Source organism: Triticum aestivum, chromosome 3D (assembly GCF_018294505.1).
Source record: "Triticum aestivum cultivar Chinese Spring chromosome 3D, IWGSC CS RefSeq v2.1, whole genome shotgun sequence".
Taxonomy (NCBI): domain Eukaryota; kingdom Viridiplantae; phylum Streptophyta; class Magnoliopsida; order Poales; family Poaceae; genus Triticum; species Triticum aestivum.
Window position 1 is genome coordinate 264,600,334 of NC_057802.1, and position 24,370 is coordinate 264,624,703.

Here is a 24,370-nt window from a genome sequence, read left to right on the forward strand (position 1 = left end):
GTCCAAGCATACAAGCTTGGGGATGCCCCATAAGGCATCCCCTCTTTCGTCTTCAACATTATCGGTAACCTCAATTGGAGCTATATTTTTATTTGTCACATGATATGTGTTTTGCTTGGAGCGTCATTTTTTTGTTGAGTTTTCTTATTGTTATTTAGAATAATGTTTTGTATCTCTTACTTCAATAAAAGTGTCAAGTATAGCCTTTACCATGCTTATTTTGCAAGTCTATATGTTGTTGTTTGAAAACAGAAAGTTTTCTATTATTGTCTGAATTCTTCAGAAAAGTTAGAATGTGATAAAATCTTGAAATTTTAACACAATAAGCTATGATAAATGTTCTACGGTGTGGTAAATTTTCTTAAAAAAAATTGGAGTTAAATAAGTATAGATCTGTGTTCATCCTTTACAGACTGACCTGTTTAGACAGATGTCTGTTATGATTGCATTATTTGCATATGTTTACTTATTAAATGATTCTATTTGAGGATAGGAGTATTAAATATGTAGAGGAATTAAGTATGCAATGTTTAATAATAATTTATTTATTTATTACAGTAGATAATAATAATGGTTTGCATTGATTTATACTAACTTATCTCACGAGTTCTTATTGAGTTTATTTGCATGTTCTTAAGATTTAAGGAAACCGAGATACGAGAGGAATTAAGAAGACACAAGAGCTCGAGCTTGGGGATGCCCAAGGCATCCCAAGTATTTATTCCAAGAAGTCTCAAACATTTAAGATTGGAGATGCCCCGGTAGGCATCCCACCTTTCATCATCAACAACTATTGGAGATGCCCAAGTTCTTATGATTGTGAATACCCATTAAATATTTTCAAACTTGATAAAATTAGTTGAAGTTGGACAAGGAAGACAATGTAATGAGTTGTGTTTGGGTATATTTGCATAGAAGTTATATGTAACATCCCAAAATTCTAAATTTTGGAATGTTATAATAATTAAATAAATATGATTGTATCCTAGATTGTTTGGTTGAAAGTGAGTGGAATTTGAAACTTAAAAAAATCAAATGAGAGGGAATAAAAGGACTTTCCCAAATTTTCCCATTTGAATCCCTATTTAATTTTCTAAAGATTTTCTAGAGAGAGAGAGAGAGAGTGGCCACCACCGTCTTGTGTGAGAGAGTGTGAATAGAGATCAACCCCAGCAAGCAAGCATTGAGGCTCTTGCCTATCCTATATAGTATAGTGGAGTGGTTTCCTTTTTTACCATAACAATCGTTTTATATTCTGAACATGCCATTGTGGACTAAAACTTTATTTAGCAATAATGCGCCAACATGTAAGTCACACTTTGTTTCATTCACACGTGGTACACGACCCTCCATCAAGTGCACAACCGCTACATGCGTGAAATTATCACGTGGGCTGCCTTTCCGTATAGAATGAGCTCCACCGTGTATCCACACGGGTGTGGTTCAGAACGAGACGTGAGCACGTGCGTCGTGCGTGCACCTCTTCTCTTCGTGCACATACCCACCTACGCGGTTGTGTGTGAGAGAGATACAAAACTAGAGAGAGATGGTGTGTGCATTCATGAGTGTTTATTGGGTGGTGATTTCGTGAGTGTATTTGTGTGCGTGAGAGATAGACAAGGAATATGTGTCGATGATATCTTAAATAAAATGTAACATATGCAATGTGTGTGAAGTAGGGGCCTAGATATATCATATATAGAGGGACGACCCATGAGAAGAGAGGGGAGGGATCATCTACGTGAGATATCGATAGGATTGAAGAGATGGGTGAGGTGTATGGGTGCAACATCGATAAAGAGAGATAGCGAAATTGTGTGCGCACGTCAAAGATATAGGGCGGCTGGCCTACTGGAACGTGAGAGGGGAAAGGTGCAGTTTGTGTGTGTGCAGGGAGACCTAACTAGAGCGTTTGACTAGCGGTGTGTGTGTGTGGGGGGGGGCAGTGACCTAACTGGAGAGGTAGATCGACTGGTACATATGTGGAGAAGGAGAGACCTAGCTATGTATTGAGGGAGATTGATCGGCATCCATATATATGTGTGTGAGAGGAATAAGGTTGGGAGAGAGACAGAGCTATAGTGCCGAAGGGTTGATGGTGGAGTTGCTTCTCGGAGATGGTGGGAGAGGCCTACTAGACAAATGGAGGGTACGACTGCAATATCAATAAGAGTCCAGATGCGTGTCTGTGTGTGCGCGTGCGTGTGAGAGATGGGTCGGGGGCATGCATGGATGATGGGGGGGGGGACAATATATCCGTGGTAAGCAAACCTAACTAGATAGGTAGATTAATCATCGTGTGTTGGAGAAAGGGAGAGACATAACCAGTGAAGTAGATTGATCGGTGTGTGGGGGAAAAAGAGTTATAGTCGACCTAGCTATATGTATAGAGGGAGATCGATAGGTATACATGCATGTGTTAGAGGCGAATAAGGCCCGGAGAGATGGATAGAGAGAGAGAGGGATGTGGGTAGCTAGGAGGTGGTGAGAGAGGCCTACTATATAGAGAGGGGGAGGAGTGTGTGAGAGCGAGATCAATGGAAAGAGGGGTGAGTATGTGCATCTGTGTGGGACCATATGTGAGATAGGGGGCATGGACGGTGAGAGGAAAAGAGGCGAAGTGTGTGTGTGGTAGGCAAGCCTGGCTAGAGAGGTATATCGATCAGTGTGTGCTGGAAAGAACTAGCCGAGGAGACCTATAGAGACTATGGGATAACGACCTAAAGTAAAGTAATGAATGTGCACGAAGGAGAGAATGCCAAGGGAGGGGTAAGGTGAGGAGGGCGCGTGATTGCACGAGAGAAAGTTAGTGCTAGCTACAAAGAGAAGAGGATTTTGTGGGTGTAAAAGACTAAGAGAGATCATAATTCATTAACAAATGTGGATTCAGATGTTTGAATAAGAGGTCATAGTGGTTTAAACCCATGCATGCATGAATATAATGGTGATACGCATGGTGTGGTTATGAACATGTTATACTATATATATCAAACAATCTCAAATTTATTTGAATTTTTGATTATGTGTGGCTTTTGCATCTCACAACTAAATACTTGTAGGCATAGGGGGCGGGGCACTATACTTTGTGTGATAAACACATTATACATATGAAACAAGGTTTAGGTTCTGAAGATTTAGCTAGAGCTTGAAATGTACTATTATTTGAAATGAACATAAAGTGGATTCAAAAAATCTGAATTCGAGTTCTGTCGTGGTTTTGTCACGGCAGATGTCCTAGTGAAAGGACTTAGTCGTGGAGCCATCGCAACGGGTTAGCTTAAAGGGGTTAAAGCGGACAAAGGACAAAGAGAGTTTATACTGGTTCGGCCCCTTGCGGTGAAGGTAAAGGCCTAATCCAGTTGTTGTGGAATTGCTAGGGTTTCGATGACCAGGGAGCGAATCTGCTATGCCTGGCTCTCGAGTTGTTGTTTGTTATCCCTAAACTGCCGCCGGGTCATCCCCTTATATACATGGGTTGACTCTGGTCGGTTTACAGAATCCCGAGGCCGGCTCATAATCGTGTCCGGCCCGGTCTCTACTCTTCCTATCTTACAACACAAGTTACATATCAATGTCGGTTTATATCTACAGGCTTTAATCCGCCTTTGGGCCCTGGGCCTTCATAAAGCGCCACCGTCTTTGTCTTCATGGGCTTCAAATATGATAACTCATTATGGGGATAACCCGGCCTCTCCTAGCCGGTTTATGCCCAGTAGTAATATCCCCAACATTAGGCCCCAGATTGATTTGAACTGGTTCATGTCAATCTTCAATACTTAGGAAAGTTTCTTCAGCATCTTCACGTAAGTCTCATAAACCGCCATGACGTCATCTTCCAGGATCATGATAAACCGCCATGACGTCACCTGTTATTAAAGATTGCATATATCTCACCTTCATTAATAAGCCTCCGACAATCGAGACGACAGAGCTGTCACATATCCCATTTTTGGGCTCCTCGATTCTCGCGCCGGTCACTTATCCATTCACCTTATAAATAAGGCCGAGGGGTCCCTTTCATTTTTTCCCTTCGTGCCCCTTCACATCGTCTTCTTCCTCGCAACGCCCGACTATTGGAGCTCTGCCGCCGCCGTCAACCTTCGCTTCCGCCCCAACGACAGCCGCTGCATCAACCTGGTCGCACCAGAGAAACGCGACGCTCCTCCGCTGTTCCATCAGCATCAGGAAGTTTCTCTTTTCCTTGCTCCAGATCCACCATTAGGGTTTTGATGTTCATCGGAGTTCATTGAAGCTCCGGCGCCGTTCTTCCTTGTTCTTCTTAGTAGCATAGACAGCTAGTTTGGATTTGATACTTCTTGTGCGGCCATAGCCATAATCCCCCTTTTCCTCAGCATCTCCTTTATATAGAAAAACTCATCTGAACCTGATGAACTGCTTAAGCACCTGAAGTTTAGGTCTGAATATATTCTAGTTTCGGTCACACTGCAGATCTGAAATTATCATACCAATTTGTGAAACTTGTTTTTCCCTCACTTAGGTATTTTAGATCTGTACCTTTCATACCAATATAGGCGGTTTAGCTTTTTGAAAAATGATAATCCGGTAAATACCATTAGTCCCCTCTTAAACCGCCGATTCATTTGTCTTTGCACCTCCTCCATTGTCAGACTCCGGTTTAGCAATATCAGACTCCGGTTTACAATATGCATATACCTCTGCTTCTGCTTATCCTGCATCACTTTATGCTTGCCCGTCATAAATTTTAAACCGGCATTTATCTTTTTTCAGCTTTTCATTGCAATGGCCAAACAATTTTATGCTTGTAACTTGGTCCCTTCCCGGGTTACGGAATCACAACTAGATGGATGTGTCGCAACTGGCGCTTTAGTAAAGAAAGAAGTTATTCAGTGGAGGGTCCCCGGTCCAGCAAATCCTCCTGAGCCCAAGGATGGAGAAGTAGTCGTATTTCTCGATCACCTGAGCCGAGGGTTTAGCCCTCCCGGGTCAAAGTTCTTCCGGGATGTACTTGCTAGCTTCCAACTCCACCCTCAAGACATTGGCCCAAACTCTGTGTCCAATGTTTGCCATTTTCAAGTATTTTGCGAGGCTTATCTTCAAGAGGAACCCACAGTTGAGCTGTTTAGGGATTTCTTCTATTTAAACCGTCGCACAGAGTTCACAGACGGACCCAACACTGAGCTTGGTGGAATGGCGATCCAAAAGAGGAAGGATGTCAGTTTCCCTCACGCCAAGCTTCATAGTCACCCCAAGGACTGGAATCAGACTTGGTTTTATTGCAAAGACACATCTCCAACTGATGAAAATCCTCTGTCGGGTTATCGCCCTCACCGTCTTAGCAATACACATCCCTTTCCTCAGAGATTAACTGCAAAGGAAAGGTCCAACTACGCTCCACAACTGTCAAAGCTTAGAGCCTTTATGGCGAACGGTTTAACAGGTGTTGATTTTGCTCGCTGTTGGATAACCTGGAGCATTCTGCCCTTAAGTCGGCACCCCGGTTTGATGTGTGAATACACAGGGAGTGTGAAAGACCCTCAACGACATGTTGATATTCAGCTAACAGAAGCTGAAGTTACTAAGGCTGTCAAGAAAATACTGAATGAATCAGAGGCTGCATGTAGCCAGACCGGATTAAGTCCTTTCTGCGTTTCCAACAAACCACCAACTGTAAGAATCACAACTTTTTGTTCTAAATTGCTCCTTTGAAATATTCTCTCAAAATTTTGTCCATCTTTGACAGGGTGATGATCCGTTCTGGAAGAAGAAACCACAGGATAAACCGGCTAAGACACCTCGTCCCAAGACCAAGGTTGTTAAAAAACCTGCCAAGAAGAGGACCACTGAGTCTTCCGAACCCAATGCTGATGCTGACTTGGCTAATCCGGACTCTGAGGTAGAACTTGACTCTCTTGGTTCATTTTTCATACACCTCATTGACAATGACTATTATCAGGACGACGCTGAAGGCAGTCAAGCTGATGATGTAGAGGTAATTATTCTTTCCTCCGGTTCAGATCCTCTGCCAATACCGAAAATCCATCGAGCAAACCGGAAAGTAAAATTTTCTCACCCCCTCACTTGGACCCAAACTTTCTTTTGAAGACACAGCAACACGAAGCTCGCCGCACAACCCGGCACAGCGGCCAGGTAGTTACCTCCGCCGGTTTAGCGAATACTCCGGTTCAGAAACGTCGATCAGAGGTCTCTTATACTCTTGACACCTCTTGCCCCAAGGCGGGTTGTTTCCGACAGCCTCTTAATCCGTCTGATTCGAATTATCAGGGAACACCTCACTCATCCTCTGGCGAGTCAACGGCCACACAACTTCCAACCCTCAAGACAGTTCCTGGGTGAGCTATGCCTTAAATTTACTCTTAATACCTTATGTTCACTTGACGTATTGATCATTATGTTTGTTCTTCTCAGTGCCAAGCCTAGACCCAGCAAGAAGGCTCGTTTAAATAAACCGGCTGATGAAAATGTGGCTATTGAACCGGAGAAGACTCCAGGTCTGGAAGGAACAAATGATGATGTTATACATGATGACCCGCCACCTCAAGATTATGACTTCATTGTTGAACAAGTAGAAGTGGATACCACAGGCCACACTGATAACACGACAAGCCCAGCCCGAACTGATGATAAACCGGCAAGTCCAGCTAAGGCTGCTGATAAACCGTCGTCTCCGATGAAGGCTGCTGGTGATCAAGAGGATGACATTATGATTACTGGCATCGGCCACACCACTCCTGGCAACCCTATTGCTTTATCGAAGCATAGTGCCAAGGACGAGCTTTCTGCTATGAGCAAAGGCAAGTGGAATGCCGATTTATCAAGCTACGCCCACCTCAGCGCTCAAGACATTCATTCTGGCTTCTTAAACCATCTGTATACCAGCCATGATTATGAAGCCGGTTTAACTTATAAAGATGAACCGGGACTTTTAGAAGAATACCCATAACGTTACTTTGAGCAAACATACATTAGCCCCCAAGTGCCAAGAGTAATACTTGTATTGCGCTTGGGACTTGTAGAAATTTCTGATAATGAGCAAATATGCATTAGCCCCCAAGTATCAGGTGCATAACTTGTTATGTGCTTGGTACTTCAAATATGTACTGCCAACTCATGATATGTCTGCCTCTTATAGGCTGAGCTGAGCAAAAAGGAAACTCAACCGCTGATCTGTAAGAAAACATCAAGTCCCAGCAAGCAGAAACCTCCAAAGCCAAAGACGAGCTGACCAGTGCCTTAGCCGCTATGGAAAAGCTAAAGGAGAGTTTCAACAAGGAGCGGGCGGATTGGGCCACAGAAAAATCCGCATTGCAAAAAAGAGTCGAGGATGCAGAAGCAGCTCTTAAACCGGTGGTAGACGAGCTGACTGGTGTAAAGCGGCAAATACATGCCATGACTACTGCTGTGTTTGGTAAATATCCTGGCTTTAAGTTTTCTACATATCATCCCATACATTGCCAGTTTACTGATGTTTGTAATGATGCAGGAACGCGCATTAGTCATCTGGGCTCTGACGTGCAGAAGAAACTGAAGGCTGCCTATACTCTTATAGAGCAGTTATATACCGGCGCGCAACGGATCATCAGCACCGCTTGTCACAACAAGCCGCCCCCAACTTTAATCAAAGAGACCTTAGAAAGGTTGTCAATGTTGCCTGCCCGGGTAGAAGAGCTAAAGAGATCTGCTGCAAGGGCTGGTGCTCTGACCGCCTTAACCCGGGCAAAAGCATGGGTGCCTGATCTTGATCTGGTGGATGTGGGTAAAGGCTATCCAAGCTTAAAAGAAGATGGATCAGAGTTTGACAATGATGACCTCCGAGCCATAAACCGGGAGGTACGTCCACTGGCTTGTTAATTGGCTGAAGAAGCTGACCTTTCATATTACCAGGCGAGTTATGACGTCAACAACAAACGGGTCGCTGCACCAACTCCTGAGGCTCAAAATCTTATCCCACCAATCCGTAATCACACATGTGCCCCTGACATTGAACCGTCCACCCTTATAAGCGATGAAGCTGTATTCCAAGCCCTAACTGGGATCGACTGGGCAACCATTGACTTCCAACCACTGGGTAGAGAGGAGGATGATGAACCGGTGCAAGATGATCCATAGCCGTCAAGTCAACCTGGTGACGAATCATGATCCGGAGGCCGGTTTAGCCTTCCGCGTGCTACAATACTTGCCAAAAAACAATTACTCTTTGGGGCACTGAAACGCCTTGTAATAGGCTAGTCAAAACACTTGGTCTATTATGCCATCGTGCATAGTTATTGTTGCCTGACATTTGTTAATCCGCCATGCTTAAGACATGTGATGCTCATAATCCATAGCGATTTATTCAAGCTATTCCTGCATACAATAATTTGAAAGTGTCCTGGTGGTTTACCACCAGACGGGTCATGATGCCCAGATATATAGCCAGGGTTTATAACCAAGGCTGTAAAAGGATAATCAAATATGAAAATAAATGATACCTGTGACCTTGAATCACAATGTTGGTTGACCAACTTTTGTAGTGAGGGTGATAACCCCAATCTGAGTAATGACAAATCCTTTCATATTGTGCCGGTTTATGATAAAACCATACCGGGTTGTGATAAACACTGGATTGTTCGTATATAATACTGGTGACTTATAGTCGAAACCAGACCGGGTTAATAAGCACCGGATTATAACTGATCATGTACTGACAACTTGTAGTTGAAAGTCAAGCCGGGTTAAGGAACGCCGGTTTATCAAAAACATTATAAATCTCATCAAAGGAGAAAAAACTTGGCAAATAGAAGCATATGAAAACTTGTAGTCGAGGCTTTTCACGGGCTGCCAGGCCCCAAATTCGAGGCTTTTCATGGGCTGCCAGGCCGCTGAGTTAAACCATTTTACAAAGCCTTTTAAGATGGACCTCAATCTTTAACCAATCGCCGTTTTAACTTTGACAAGTTCAGAGTCTTATGAGATTGACTTGTCAAAGTTCGGCGGGTCATACCAGGTTTACCTGGACTGAGTGACTTACTTAAAAAGGCAGGTTAACCCAGGGTTTTAGTTGTATACACCAAGCTTCCAAGCCATGGCTTGATAGCCTATTACAAATGTAGATTCTTTGTTCATTGCGATAGCAAAGAATCCCCACGAAATATTTTGAGCTGTGCTCAGTGGGTGCCTATGTTTGATTTGTTCTTTTGCAACACTCTCTTTGGCCCCTAAATAGTTTTCTGGTGTAGCTATGGTTCGGACACGACCAAGCCCCCAAGTGATTTTTCTGGTGGCCTTGCGCCGATCAAGAGGTGTAGCTATGGTTCGAGTACGACCAAGCCCCCAAGTGATTTTTATAAGCTGAATCAAGGGGTAAACCGGATGCCGCTTTATAAACAGAAGCCCCCATGTAACCACACATGATGTAAGAAAAACAACGGATACCCCGCTTTAGCTGAGGCTCCGTTTATTATATTCATCATAATATATACATTGTCATAACTATGTACATGAGCGGAGCCTGTGGCTCAAGTATAGTAAGGCCGAAGATGAGCGATATTCCACGGCCGGTGGGTCTCCTCCTCCGATTTACGTGAGTCTTTGTGCTCTCGAACATCTATAAGGTAGTATGACCCGTTATGCAGATTCTTGCTGACCACAAAGGGTCCTTCCCAAGGCGGGGATAACTTGTGCATATCAGTCTGATCCTGGATGAGTCAGAGCACCAAATCGCCTTCTTGAAAAGTTCTGGTTCTAAGCCGGCGGCTGTGATAACGACGCAGATCTTGCTGATAAATCGCCGAATGAGCTGCTGCAATGTCACGCTCCTCATCTAACAGGTCAAGTGCTTCCTGTCGTGCCTTCTCATTGTCAGCTTCGACATACGCCGCCACACGAGGCGAGTCATGACGGATGTCACTAGGGAGAACCGCCTCCGCTCCATAAACCATGAAAAAAGGCGTGTAACCCATGGATCTGTTGGGCATGGTATTGATGCTCCATAACACAGAAGGCAACTCCTCCACCCAACAACCTGGCGTCCGTTGCAAAGGAACCATAAGCCGGGGCTTGATGCCTCTCAAGATCTCTTGATTGGCTCTCTCCGCTTGACCATTAGACTGGGGTTGAGCCACTGATGATACGTCAAGCCGGATGTGCTCACGTTGACAGAACTCCTTCATAGCACCCTTGGACAGATTGGTACCATTATCGGTTATAATGCTGTGTGGAAAGCCAAACCGGAAAATCACCTTCTTGATGAATTGAACCGCCGTAGCTGCATCACACTTACTGACTGGCTCTGCCTCCACCCACTTAGTGAACTTATCAACCGCCACCAAAAGGTGGGTCTTCTTGTCCTTGGATCTCTTAAAGGGCCCAACCATATCCAGCCCCCAAGTTGCAAACGGCCAAGTGATTGGAATCATCCTCAATTCCTGGGCCAGAACATGGGCTTGGCGTGAAAATTTCTGACAACCGTCGCACTTTTTCACCAAGTCTTCCGCATCAGCATGAGCCGTCAGCCAATAGAAGCCATGACGAAAAGCTTTAGCTACCAGGGACTTTGAACCGGCGTGGTGACCACAATCTCCTTCGTGGATCTCACGCAAAATTTCACGGCCTTCTTTAGGAGATACACAACGCTGAAACGCCCCTGTCACACTGCAATGATGTAACTCTCCATTGATAATAGTCATGGATTTGGACCGCCGGATTATCTGCCGGGCCAAGGTTTCATCCTCCGGTAATTCGCCCCAGTTTATATACGCCAAGTATGGGACCGTCCAATCCGGGATAAATGAAGAGCCGCCACCAACTGAGCCTCCGGATCAGGAACAGCCAAATCCTCTTCTGTTGGGAGCTTGACCGACGGATTATGTAGCACATCCAGAAAGACGTTGGGTGCAACCAGTTTACGTTGGGAACCCAAGTGACTCAAAGCGTCCGCCGCTTCGTTCTTCCACCGGTCCACATGATCGACCTGATAACCTTTGAAGTGACCTGCAACAATATCCACCTCTCGACGATATGCCGCCATGAGTGGGTCCTTGGAATCCCAAGTACCAGACACTTGTTGAGCCACCAGGTCCGAGTCACCAAAGCACTTAACTCGGCTTAGATTCATCTCCTTAGCCATCCGAAGACCATGGAGTAAAGCCTCATATTCAGCTGCATTGTTAGTGCAAGGGAACATTAAACGAAGAACATAACAAAACTTATCACCTCGTGGGGAAGTTAATACGACTCCAGCCCTCGAGCCCTCCAATTGCCTGGACCCATCAAAGTGAATAGTCCAATAAGTATGATCCGGCTTCTCTTCTGGCGCATGTAACTCTGTCCAGTCATTGATGAAATCCACCAACGCTTGGGACTTGATCGCCGTCCGAGGCATATACTTTAATCCGTGAGGCCCAAGCTCAATAGCCCACTTAGCAATCCGGCCAGTCGCTTCCCTGTTCTCGATTATATCCCCCAAAGGAGCAGAGCTGACCACAGTGATTGGATGACCCTGGAAATATTGCTTAAGCTTCTGGCTTGCCATAAAAACTCCATACACCAGCTTCTGCCAATGTGGGTACCTTTGCTTGGACTCAATAAGTACCTCACTGATATAATAAACCGGCCGTTGAACCGGATACTCTTTTCCAGCCTCCTTCCGCTCCACCACAATAGCCACGCTAACAGCCCGGGCATTAGCAGCCACATATAACAACAGGGGCTCTTTATCAACAGGAGCAGCAAGGATAGGTGGCTCGGCTAGCTGCCGCTTTAAGTCCTCAAACGCTTCATTGGCAGCGTCACTCCAGACGAACTTATCTGTCTTTTTCAGCATCTGATACAAAGGGATAGCCTTCTCACCAAGGCGACTGATAAACCGGCTCAAGGCGGCAATCCGGCCGGCCAGGCATTGAACATCATTGATACACTTCGGTTTAGCCAAAGAAGTTATAGCCTTGATTTTCTTCGGATTAGCTTTAATGCCCCTGTTAGATACCATAAAGCCCAAGAGCTTGCCTGCCGGCACACCAAAGACGCACTTGGCCGGATTCAACATCATTTTATAAAGCCGGAGGTTATCAAAGGTCTCCTTCAAGTCATCGATCAATGTCTCCTCCTTTCTGGATTTCACCACAATATCATCCACATAAGCATGAACATTGCGACCAATCTGATTATGAAGACAATTCTGTACACAACACTGATAAGTCGCCTGGGCACTCTTGAGCCCAAAAGGCATAGATACATAACAGAACGCTCCAAAGGGAGTTATGAAAGCTGTCTTCTCCTCGTCCTTAACTGCCATTTTGATCTGATGGTAACCAGAATAAGCATCCCGAAAACTCAAACGCTCGCAACCCGCCGTAGCATCAATGATTTGATCAATACGAGGGAGGGCAAAAGGATCCGCTGGACAGGCCTTGTTTAAATCTGTGTAGTCCACACACATACGCCAAGTGCCGTTCTTCTTAAGTACCAGCACCGGATTAGCCAACCACTCAGGATGAAACACTTCAATGATAAACCCAGCCGCCAAGAGCCTGGCTACCTCCTCGCCAATAGCCTTGCGTCTTTCTTCATTGAACCGGCGAAGAAACTGCTTGACCGGTTTAAACTCGGGATCAACATTAAGTGTGTGCTCAGCGAGTTCCCTCGGTACACCTGGCATGTCAAAAGGCTTCCACGCAAAGATGTCCCGGCTCTCACGGATGAACTCGATGAGCACGCTTTGCTATTTCGGATCCAAGTTAGCGCTGATGCTAAACTGCTTGGATGAATCACCAGGGATAAAATCAACCAGCTTAGTCTCATCAGCCGATTTAAACTTCAAGGCCGGATCATGCTCTGTAGTGGGCTTTTTCAAAGAAGTCATATCCGCCGGATCAACATTGTCCTTGTAGAACTTCAACTCCTCTGTTGCACAAACCGACTCAGCATATGCCGCATCACCTTCTTCACATTCCAAAGCAATCTTGCGGCTCCCATGCACTATGATAGTCCCCTTATGGCCTGGCATCTTGAGCTGCAGATAAACATAACAGGGCCTTGCCATGAACTTAGCATAAGCCGGCCGTCCGAACAGGGCATGATACGGGCTCTTGATTTTCACCACTTCAAAAGTCAATGTCTCTGATCTTGAATCATGCTCATCACCAAAAGCAACCTCCAGAGCTATCTTACCCACTGGATACGCCGATTTACCAAGCACCACACCATGGAAGACCGTGTTGGACGGTTTAAGATTTTTATCTGTTAACCCCATGCGACGGAAGGTTTCATAATAAAGGATATTCATACTACTCCCCCATCCATGAGTACCTTGGTGAACTTATAACCTCCAACCTGAGGTGCCACCACCAATGCCAGATGACTCGGATTATCAACCCGAGGTGGATGATCCTCTCGACTCCACACAATGGGTTGTTCAGACCAGCGTAAGTAACGGGGCACCGCCGGTTCAACAGAGTTCACTGCCCTTTTGTGCAGCTTCTGGTCGCGGTTGCACAGGCTTGTGGTGAAGACATGGTATTGTCCACTATTCAACTGCTTCGGGTTGCTCTGGTAACCCGACTGCTGCTGTTGCTGCTGACTCCCCTGATGATTATAACCACCTTGGTTGCCTTGACTGCCTTGATTGCCATGTCCGCCTTGATTACCGTGAAATCCTGAACCGGAACTGCCTCCACTGTAACCCGGCCCATGAGATCCGTGGCCTAAACCGCCGCCCGGTCCATGATCATACCAAAAAAATCTGAATTTTTGAACTCCTGCATAATATAACAATCCTTCTAGAGGTGCGTGGCCGGCTTATCCCGCGACCCGTGCTTCGGGAAAGGCTGATTTAACAGGTGAGACAGGCGCTCCGGATTGGGACTTGGTACTCCACCACGCGGGGGCGGTTTACCCTTACGACGCTGGCCTTTGTCCTGCGCATTGGTATTAGCCACAAAATCTAAATTGTTATCCGCTTTACGCTTACCGCTGTTTCCATGACCCGCCGGGTTATGCTGCTACCCTTTGGTGCTGCCGCCCTTCTTTCCCTTTCCTATCTTGTCATCGTCAGATTCAGGATCCTTGGTACTATCAGAGTCAGCATACTTCACCAAGGCAGCCATAAGAGTCCCCATGTCATTGCAGTGACGTTTGAGCCGTCCCAACTTCAACTTCAGAGGTGCAAACCGGCAATTGCCTTCCAACGTTAAAACTGTTGTATCAGCGCTGATGCGGTCTGATGAATGCAAAATTTTCGAAACCCGGCACACCCAATGGGTTGTTGACTCTCCTTCCTCCTGGACACAGGCAGCCAAATCCACAATTGACATGGGCTGCTTACACGTGTCTTTGAAATTCTGAATAAACCGGGCCCTTAACTCGGCCCATGACCCAATAGAGTTAGTTGTAAGTTTTTCAACCAAGTGTGTGCCGTTCCTTCCAACATCATGCTGAAGTATTTAGCACATGCCGCATCATCCACGTCCAGCATCTCCATCGCCATCTCATAACTTTCAACCCATGACTCGGGGGATAAATCGGCAGTGTAATTCGGCACTTTACGTGGACCTTTGAAATCCTTGGGCAGCCGTACATTGCGCATCGCTGGGACGAGACACGGTACCCCCAAAGAACTGGAGGTAACCCCTGGTTCCACCGATGTTGTTGGACGAACCGCTGTAAGTTGACGGGCCTCATGCTGCGCCGCTAACTCGGCCCCTCGACGTGCCCTAGCACGATCCACCACATCCTGAGCATCACCACCGCCACCTACCGGGTTATGGCCACGGGGCGGATTACGATTCCGCGCACTGCTGGACACGGTCGGTTCATCCATATGCCTGCTGTAACTCCGGCTCGGGCGGGGAGTAGAATGAATCCTTTCGCGGCTGTATGAATAAGCCTGCTGCTGAGTCAAGGCTGTCTGAAGGAGCTCTCTAGCCCGTCGCGTCTCCACCGCTACGGGGGACTCACCGTCGACTGGGAGGGCCGCCAATCATGAAGCGCCTGCGACTATGTTATCCAAAGGGTTGGAGTAATGACCCGGGGGCGCCGGCACATGTTGGGACGGGATATTCTGAGGAGGGGGATCCATTGCGCGCGGCTGAACCGGCGTCCCCGTTCCAGGCGCTTCGACCCGGTTTAGCACTGGCTGGTTGCTGGTTCCTGCTCCTGGCATGTTGAAGAGGTTCCTGGCATCGTAAACTGGAGGCAGATGAGATCGGTACCTCCTCCTCATTACCTCATTTGACGCGTTCTGATCCAACATAAGCCGATAAGACTGTGCATCTAACTCAGCCTGCCTTGCCGTCATCCTGGCGTTTTCAGCGGCCAGGTCCACCTTGGCTTGTGCTATCTGATCTTTCACCTTCGTCACTTCTTCATTGTGCTGGTCCTGATTCGCCGGGCTGACTTCAGCCGCTAGCAGTGCTGCCAAGGTGTCGAATAAATTGGACAAAACTTGAACCGGCGGTGGCGCAGGGCCTCCTGCCCCAGCTGCTGTCGCCGCTGCTGAACCGGAGATCATCGCCGCGACGGTCCAAGATTGCGGCGTTGACTGTGTACCAGCCATGAAGATCGCAACTCGGCTTGGCGGATCAAAGGGGTCCGGAATACTGTCGCCATCGGAACAGCCCCCAAACCGGCCATCCTGCAGCTGATACAATGACTCGGTCTCTCTAGTAGATGACTCGTCACCGTAGTAAACGACGGTTTCACCACCAGATTCCGATCTATCCTCAGATTCCACTCCGTTGATGACTCCCACGAAGGCACGCTTCATGGCTGGCTTAACCCGGGAGGATCTCGCACGCTGAGCCATTTCAATGATATCGGTGCAGATGTCCGGCTTAGTGCCCGGTTCGCCAATCTTGCCAATGAACACGTGAATGCTGCCGAAGGGTACCCGGTACCCGTACTCAATTGAGCCAGCCTCGGGGCCCCAGCCTGCGTCGTCGATGTAGAGCTTGCCGCGACGACTCTTCGTCATCCAGCCCACAGCATATCCCTTGAGCCCTTCGAAGTTGCCCTCTAAGAACTCGAAACCATAGTACAGATAGTTCATATCTAACTTGACAGTAATCATGTGGTGTGCTGTGAAGATAATATACAGATGATGGTTTAACTGGGCAACAATCATGATTGTAGATTCTTATTCAAATAGATAAACAAATTCAAATTCAGTTCGAATTGCAGCGGTACGTAGTATATACTTTTAGAATGCACTAAAATGTTCATTTGAGTAGTTCACCTGCATTATACACCTAGCGGAATATTTTAATTGAACAAACATGGATTCAAAGTTTTGAATGGCATTTGTAGTAATTAGTAGAGTAAAACGGGACAAGAATCTCTCTTGTCTGGTGCAAATTGATTTTTTTATTTTTTTTATTGAGGGAAGTGTGAATTGATTTGATATAGTACACGTTAGGCTTGTCCTGAAAGTTTCAATCCATGCCTTGTTATTCTGTAAGTTCAAGATATCTCTTTGTCTCTTGGTGCTCCGAAAACTCCCTCCTTCTCAACCCGCGCCTTGCTATCCCAAACTTAAAACGCACGCGAAAACTCCCTCCTGCTGCGAAATCTCGACACACGAAATCCCCATTCTAACCCTGAGTCGGAAGGGGCGCTAGTTCAAATTGGTGGGGGTAATTTTGTAACACACCCTACATTTCGTACAAGCGCGTCCCTAAGTCATGGTTCCACCCGATCACCTCCTTTTCTCCATTCAAAAACCTAGGCCGCCACAACCTCTCTCCTCCAGCCGTGAAACTGTACCCTCCTCCATCCACCACCCCACCGTTGCCCACCAGGAGCCTCTTTGCCGACCACGTCGTCCACCGCAACAGCTCAACGTCCCTCATACACTGCCTCAGATGAGGATCCATCGTCGATCTTATCGTCCTTACAGTTCAGCCACCCCGTCCTCCACCTCCAAATAGCTGCTCCGACGATCGCCTCGTCTATCGCGGCTGCTCCATCCCCACAGCACGGCCTTAACCTGCACCTAAACTACAGCATCCTCACTGACTCCTCGGATGAAGCTGAGGCCTACTTGGCGTCACGAAAGAGGTTGTACACTCATCGCATGGCATCTTCTCCTTAACTCGACCTCATGGTCGCGCCGGTGCTCGATCCTGCTTCGCCATGGCACGGGCTCCCTCGACACCGGCGCCGCCGGTGACATCCTCCATGGAGGCTCTCGCCCAGTGCAAGGCTCCCTCAGCGGTTACTTCTTTGGGTGCTGGTGCTCTAGCTGCTATCTGCTAGTGCGTTCCGTGTCGAGCGGCTGCTGATTTAGATCACTACTTCTTTGCTACTAGAGCTCGAGCAGCCTAAACTACCCGAGAAGCGCTTTTGTGCTACTAGTGCATTTAGTTTCGACATTGAACTTCAGTTTTGATAGTAAAATTCAATTTTGACAGTTAAGTTCTGAGTCAACCGTTTTCACATCATCTGTTGGAGTTAGGTGTTTTTTGGTGATGTAAATTTTACATCTAGCACTTTTTGGTCATGTATTTTACATCTTCTATTGGAGATGCTATTAGAATCCCACTTCATATTAAGGATGTATGTGTTGTACTGCTTCAGCCTCGCTGTCCTACAACTCACCGGAGCTACTCGAATGACAGAACCATCGATCACAATAGAGAAACAGCCTCGATGCCATCTAGAGAAGCCTCAGATCTTCTTTCAAACCTCCGACAGCCACCTCCTCCGCAACATCTTCAATGACCAACCCAATGATTCTGAGGTCGACACGGCTACACCAAAGAGGTTGTACACTTTTCGCATAACTTTTTACTCTACATTCATGTCGATCCCTTAGGGCTATTTTGATTCAAAGGAAAAAGTGAAGGAAAAACATAGCAATAGAAAATTTTCCTATGGTACTCTACTATTCAATTATTCATGCATTTGGTTGAAAGGAATGGAGCAAAACAAAATTGAAGTATTTTTTCCTTGTTTGTATGTTTAAAAGGAAAAACATAGAAATTTAGCATCCACCTGGACCTACTTTTCAAAATCCTATGCATGAAAACTAGACTAAGTGCATTAGTGGCATAATAACATTCTATCTGTACACATTTTCATGTGGTTTGACTTTAATTTGGCCATATTTCTTTGCATTCCTATGCTCTTCCAATTCATGTGAACCAAACATCCAAGTTGACATAATCCTATGTTTATAAATTCTTCGTTTTCCACGTGGATTCCTATCCTATTCCGGTGTTTTTCCAATCCCTATGTTTTTAGAATCCTACAAGCCAAAGAAGCCCTTACAGAATTACTTCAGGTATAGATAGGTGTTGAACAAAACTTTGTGTGTCTTATCCTGCTCCTACCGCGCCATCGTCCACCTCACCTGAGCTGCTCCATCGATAGAAGCGTCCACCATACCAAACATCACGACTCGTAACCGTCTTTCGCCGCCTCAGATCTCCTTCCCCGCCGCCAGCAGCCACCACAACTGCATCACCATCATCAACTTAGCATATGAACCTGAGGAGTACATGGGTCTGCAAGAGAGGTCGCACTCCTTTGTTTATGCTTACGTTATGAGTGTATTGAAAGCGTGGCTCGTGAATTTGGTGTCATTGTCAGTGATGATCCTGTTTGGGACTCCGAACCGGCAAACCAATCCTTTGAATAACTTGACGGGCGACTGTGTTGTTACCTTTCTCACTGGCTCCACTTCAGGCCACTTTGTGAACTTATTGATGGCAACGTACAAGAACTCAAAGCCCCTGGTAGCACGGGGGAAGGGGCTCAAAATGTCAAGCCCCCAGACTGAAAAGGGCTAGGATAGAGGAATTGTCTGGAGGGCTTGCGCTGGTTGATGTATGCTCTTTGAATGGAACTGGCATGCTTCACATCTTGTTACTAGCTCAGTTGCATCTTGGAGGGCAGTGGGCCAATAAAAGCCCTGCCGGAAAGCTTTCCTGACAAGGGTTCTTGCTCATATATGGGAACCACATACCCCCCCCCCATGTATCTCCGCCAACAGCTTTTGTCAATCTTCCCGGGTTATGCACTTCAATTTCACCCCGTTGGGTCGCTTTCTGCATAGGATGTTATCCACAAGCTGGTACATACTTGACTGACGGGCTACTTTCTCAGCTTGCTCTTGCTCTTCGGGGAGTTCTCCTGTTTGGAGAAACTGAACTATCTGTTGCACCCATGTCGGAGCCTGGGGCTCGACGACAAGGACTAAATGCATCTCTTCGGCTACAAGAGCGTTGATCTCAAAGGCAAGAACCTGGAGTTCTGCCCGAGGCCGCTGCTCACCGACAGGCGCATCGATGTTCCCAGTATCTGCTTTGCCGGTGGCTTCTGGGAGCTCTGCTGGAAAATAGTTGCTGGTACTTCTTCCTCCGCTTCTTGGCTCTAGTTGATAGGGTAACTGTGGGTCGAGTCAAGTGGAGCACAAAAGTACCTGGTTCCACGGGTAGCTTTTGAGCAGCACACTTTGACAGCTGATCAGCAACGCTATTTTCTGCACGAGGGACGTGCTCTGTTTGCAGACCGTCAAAGTGTTCTTCCAACTTTCTCACTTCATCCACGTACGCTTCCATCAACGGGCTCTGGTAGTCCTTTTTTACTTGCTTCATTACAAGCTGTGAATCTCCTCGGACGATCAGCTTTTTGATCTCCAACTCTATCGCAATTCAAGTCGGCCCCACCATCAACTAACATTTTCGTGACCTTGAGGTTGCATATTGTCGGTGAGACCAACAACGACAAACACCCGATCGCGATTGTGCGATCAGGGTGGTCCACGACATTGAAAACGATAGGTGTGTGGGACCACTTGACAGGCTTTCGTGCATCTATTGCCGGTTCCACTGCATTAACTTCACGTGCCCATTGCTTGAGCTGACGGTGGGAGGAATGCAAAGATGCACCTCCGTCAATGCACATGTCCTCCATTGCCTTCTAGAACTCTTGCTCGCTAGACTCATCACCATCATCTTCACTCTCTTCATCTTCTTCTTCTTTCTTTTCTATGCCCCTGGCGGTTTTTTTTTTCTTCTCGCCGGTGTTGCCGCTGCGTCCACCTCGTCCACCGTGCCATTCTTGCCGGATCCACCAATACTTTCCTGACCCTTCTCCTTGTCCCACTTCTCGTACTTTGCCTTCTGCTTCTCAACTAGTTGCTCGACTTGGCGGCACTCTTGGAGATCATGGCCCTTGGTACGATGAATCTTGCAATATGGCCCATCAGACTTGCCAGTCTTCTCCCCCGCGGCAACAACCTGGCAATCAGCGCCTGAAGCTACTTTCTTGCTGGTACTCTCCGGTTTGGATTTCATGGCGGGCCTGGAGTTGCCGGACCCTTCCACAGCCATAAAGGTCTTGCCTCTATGCTTTCTGTTGTGTCTCTGATTCTTCTTTCCTAGGGCGGTTGCATCGTCATCGTCAAGTCGACCTCAGCAGCGCCTTCCTCCCCGGGAAGCCTTCTCCCTTCTTCAGCACGTGCACATTTGTCCACCAACGTGTAAAGTTCGTTGACGGTCTTCGGCAAACGGACATGCATCTCCATCCCGCATTTTGCTGTTGAGCACATTCGTGTGGAATGCGACAACCACAGTCGCAGGGTGGATGTTCGGTATGTTGCGATGTACACAGCTGAACCTCTGGATGTACTTGTGCAGGCTTTCTCCTTCTTTTTGTGGGATCACTTACAAGTCACTGGGCAACCCTGGACCTTTATATCGTCCGGTAAAAGCACCAACAAACTCATTGCAAAGATATGACCACGAGGCGATGGAGTTTTCCGGCAAATTCATCAGCCAAGATCTCACGTTGGGCTTGAGCACCAACGAAAAGTAGTTGGCTAGGACTTTCTCGTCTCTTCCTTCGGCAGCTTGCACGACAATCATATAAATGACCAAGAACTCTGCTGGGTTTTGATTGCCATTGTACTTTTCCGGGACATCAGGCTTGAATGTGCGGACAGACGGCCAGCAGACTTGCCACAGCTCACGTGTGAAGGCAGGGCACCCAACCTCGTAAGGTAGGTACCCGCCAACAGCGGGCACTGGCTCATCGACGTCTGGGCCGTTGCATTCGTCTGATTGACGGCGCGCCTCCCGACGCCGCTGGATAGTGGTGCGGGCGTACTTTGCCTGCCTTTCTAGGAGCACTTGCCTCTAATCCCGCTGCGTCTGTGGATCTGAGGAAGCCATGGATGCGTCGTCAGGCTGCACGTCTTGCTGGTTTTGCTGCGAAAGTCGTGGTTGCCACTGAGGCTGATGTCGGGGAGGGGATTGCACCATGGGCGCAGCAACAACCCCATGGTCCTCAGCTTGTGGCGCATGCGCAGTTAGCGGGCGCCGCGAGGGCTCTGCCAACTGGGACATGTTAGCGTCGGCAAACTCGATAAAACTCTGAATAGTAGCCCTCCACTCGTCCATCTTGTCAGCCACTAGGGGGAAATCCAGCAGCATCTACGTCAGCGCCATTGCTTCCGTCGCCGTTCAGGGCATGTTGGAGTGTGAGGAACGCGTCGCTCGACCCCTGGTGGAGCCAGCAGGAGTAGTGTTGCGGTCCTGTCGCTGAATCGTGAGGGAGACTGTGGGCTGGCGTGATGGGAGTGGCGCCTTGAGATCTTGAACTTGATCAACTGGCGACTTGCCATGCAGACGCTGTTGTGGAGGCACAATAGCATCGCTCGGCGTCTTGTCACGTTCATCCTGCAATGGACGTGGTATGTGTCTTGATTTCGTCTCCCCGGTGGCCGTCGGGGTTGGTGCAGCTGTAGGATCGAAAGTAGGTCTAGAGGGGGATGATTAGACTACTTGACCAAATAAAAATCTAGCCTTTTCCCAATTTTAAGTCTTGGCAGATTTTACCAATTTAGCACAAGTCAAGCAAAGAACCTACACATGCAATTCTAAGAATATAGCAGCGGAATGTAAAACATTGCATATGAAGGTAAAGGGAGGGGTTTCGAAAGGCAAACACAATGTAGACACAGAGATTTTTTGGCTTGGTTCCGATAGGTGGTGCTATCGTACATCCACGTTGATGGGGACTTCAACCCATGAAGGGTAACGGTTGCGCAAGTCCATGGGGGGCTCCACCCACGAAGGGTAACGGTTGCGCGAGTCCACGGAAGGCTCCACCCATGAAGGGTCCACGAAAAAGCAACCTTGTCTATCTCACCATGGCCATCGCCCACGAAGGACTTGCCTCACTTGGGTAGACCTTCACAAAGTAGGCGACCTCCTTGCCCTTACAAACTCCTTGGTTCAACTCCACAATCTTGATGGAGGCTCCCAAGTGACACCTAACCAATTTAGGAGACACCACTCTCCAAAAGGTAATAGATGGTGTGTTGATGATGAACTCCTTGCTCTTGTGCTTCAAATGATAGTCTCCCCAACAGTCAACTCTCTCTCACAGATTTGGCTATGGTGGAAAGATGATTTGAGTGGAAAGCAACTTGGGGAAGGCTAGAGATCAGGATTCTTGTGGTTGGATTGGAATGTCTTGGTCTCAACACATGAGTAGGTGGTTCTCTCTCAGAAAATGAGTAGTAGAAGTGTAGGCACGTTCTCATGGCTCTCTCTTGAATAGAGAAGGGGGTGGAGGGGTATATATAGCCTCCACAAAAAATCTAACTGTTACACACATTTGACCCAACTCGGTCAGACCGAATAGGTGAACTCGGTGAGACTGATTTAGTTCAAAATGTGAACGTTAGGTTTCCCGGTGGGACCGACATGATCAACTCGGTGGGACCGATGCGCTAGGGTTAGGGAAAAATCTTTTCTCGCTTTGACCGATTACATGAACTCGGCGAGATCGATTTCAGCAATGAGCAAACAGAGAGTTGGTCAGGCAATCTCGGTGGGACCGACTGCTCCTTTTGGTGATACCGAAACGTTACGAAAGAGAAACAGATAGTTTGCATTACGAACTCGGTGGGACCGATCACTCATTTTGGTGAGACCAAAATGTTACGAAGGGAAACAGAGAGTTTGCAATCCCATCTCGGTGAGACCAAAATCCCTATCGGTGGAACCGAACTGACTAGGGTTTCTGGCTATGGCTATGTCAGAAGAACTCAGTGGCGCCGGATGAATCAAATCGGTGGGGCCGAGTTTGACTTTAGGTTTAGGACATATTTGGATTTGAGAGAGTGGTTGAGGGCTTTGGAGCATATCACTAAGAATTTTTAGCAAGTAGACCATTAAGCAACACCTCACCCCCTTTTAATAGTATTGGCTTTTCCTATGGACTCAATATGATCTTGGATCACTAAAATAGAAATGAAGAGTCTTGAGCATTTGCTAATATTTGTCCTTAGCATTTTGAGGGGTCCACATCTCTAGTCCATGCCATGCCAATCATTGAACTTTCTGAAATAATCAACTTGAATGGATATTAGTTCAATGAGCTATATGTTGTTATGAATTACGAAAACCACCCGGGGATTAGATGCACTTTCAATCTCCCCTTTTTCGTAATGGTTGTGGAATTGTCACGGCAGATGTCCTAGTGCGAGGACCTAGTCGTGGAGCCATCGCAACAAGGTTAGCTTAAAGGGGTTAAATGGGACAAAGGACACGGGGAGTTTATACTGGTTCGGCCCCTTGCGGTGAAGGTATAGGCCTAATCCAGTTTGAGGTGGTATTGCTGATGTTTCGATTACCAGGGAGCGAATACGCTTGACCTAGCTTTCGATATGTTCTCTCTTGCCCTAAACCACCGCTGGGTCGTCCCTTTATATACACAGGTTGACGCCATGTGGCTTACAGAGTGCCGGCCGACTCATAAACGTGTACGACTCGGTGACTAATTATACCTGCCTTATATATATATGGCAGTTTATTCTTATTGGCTTTAAGCCGCCTTTGGGCTTTGGGCCTTTTAACAAGTCTCTTTCATGAACCGCCATCTTCAACATCTTCATGGGATTCATCTTGATGAACCGCCATTGGGATAACTCGGCCCCTCCTCGGCGAGTCATACCCAATAGTCATATCCCCAACATTAGGCCCGAGGTTGATTTGAACTTGTTCATGTCAATCTTCAACACATAGAAAAAATCCTTCTTTGTTTGTTCTTGCGAGATATTGTAACCCGCCATGACGTCATCTCCTGGAATTATGGAAAACCGCCATGACGTCATCTGTCATTAATTTTGCACAATACCCAGCATATCTTAACAGATCCTTATCTTTTAATAACCATCCCGAAAATCGAGGCGTCCGATTAGCTGGATAATTATTCTTTGGCCTCCTTGTTTTTCGCACCCACCTGTTACCCTTCTCCTTATAAATAGGGTCAGGCAGCCCTCTCTTCATTTTCCCCTCTTTTCCTTCTCGTCTTCCACCTCTCTCCGCGACGCATCTGCACGCCTGAGCACTGCCGTCGCTGAGCTCATCAACTTCCTCGACCC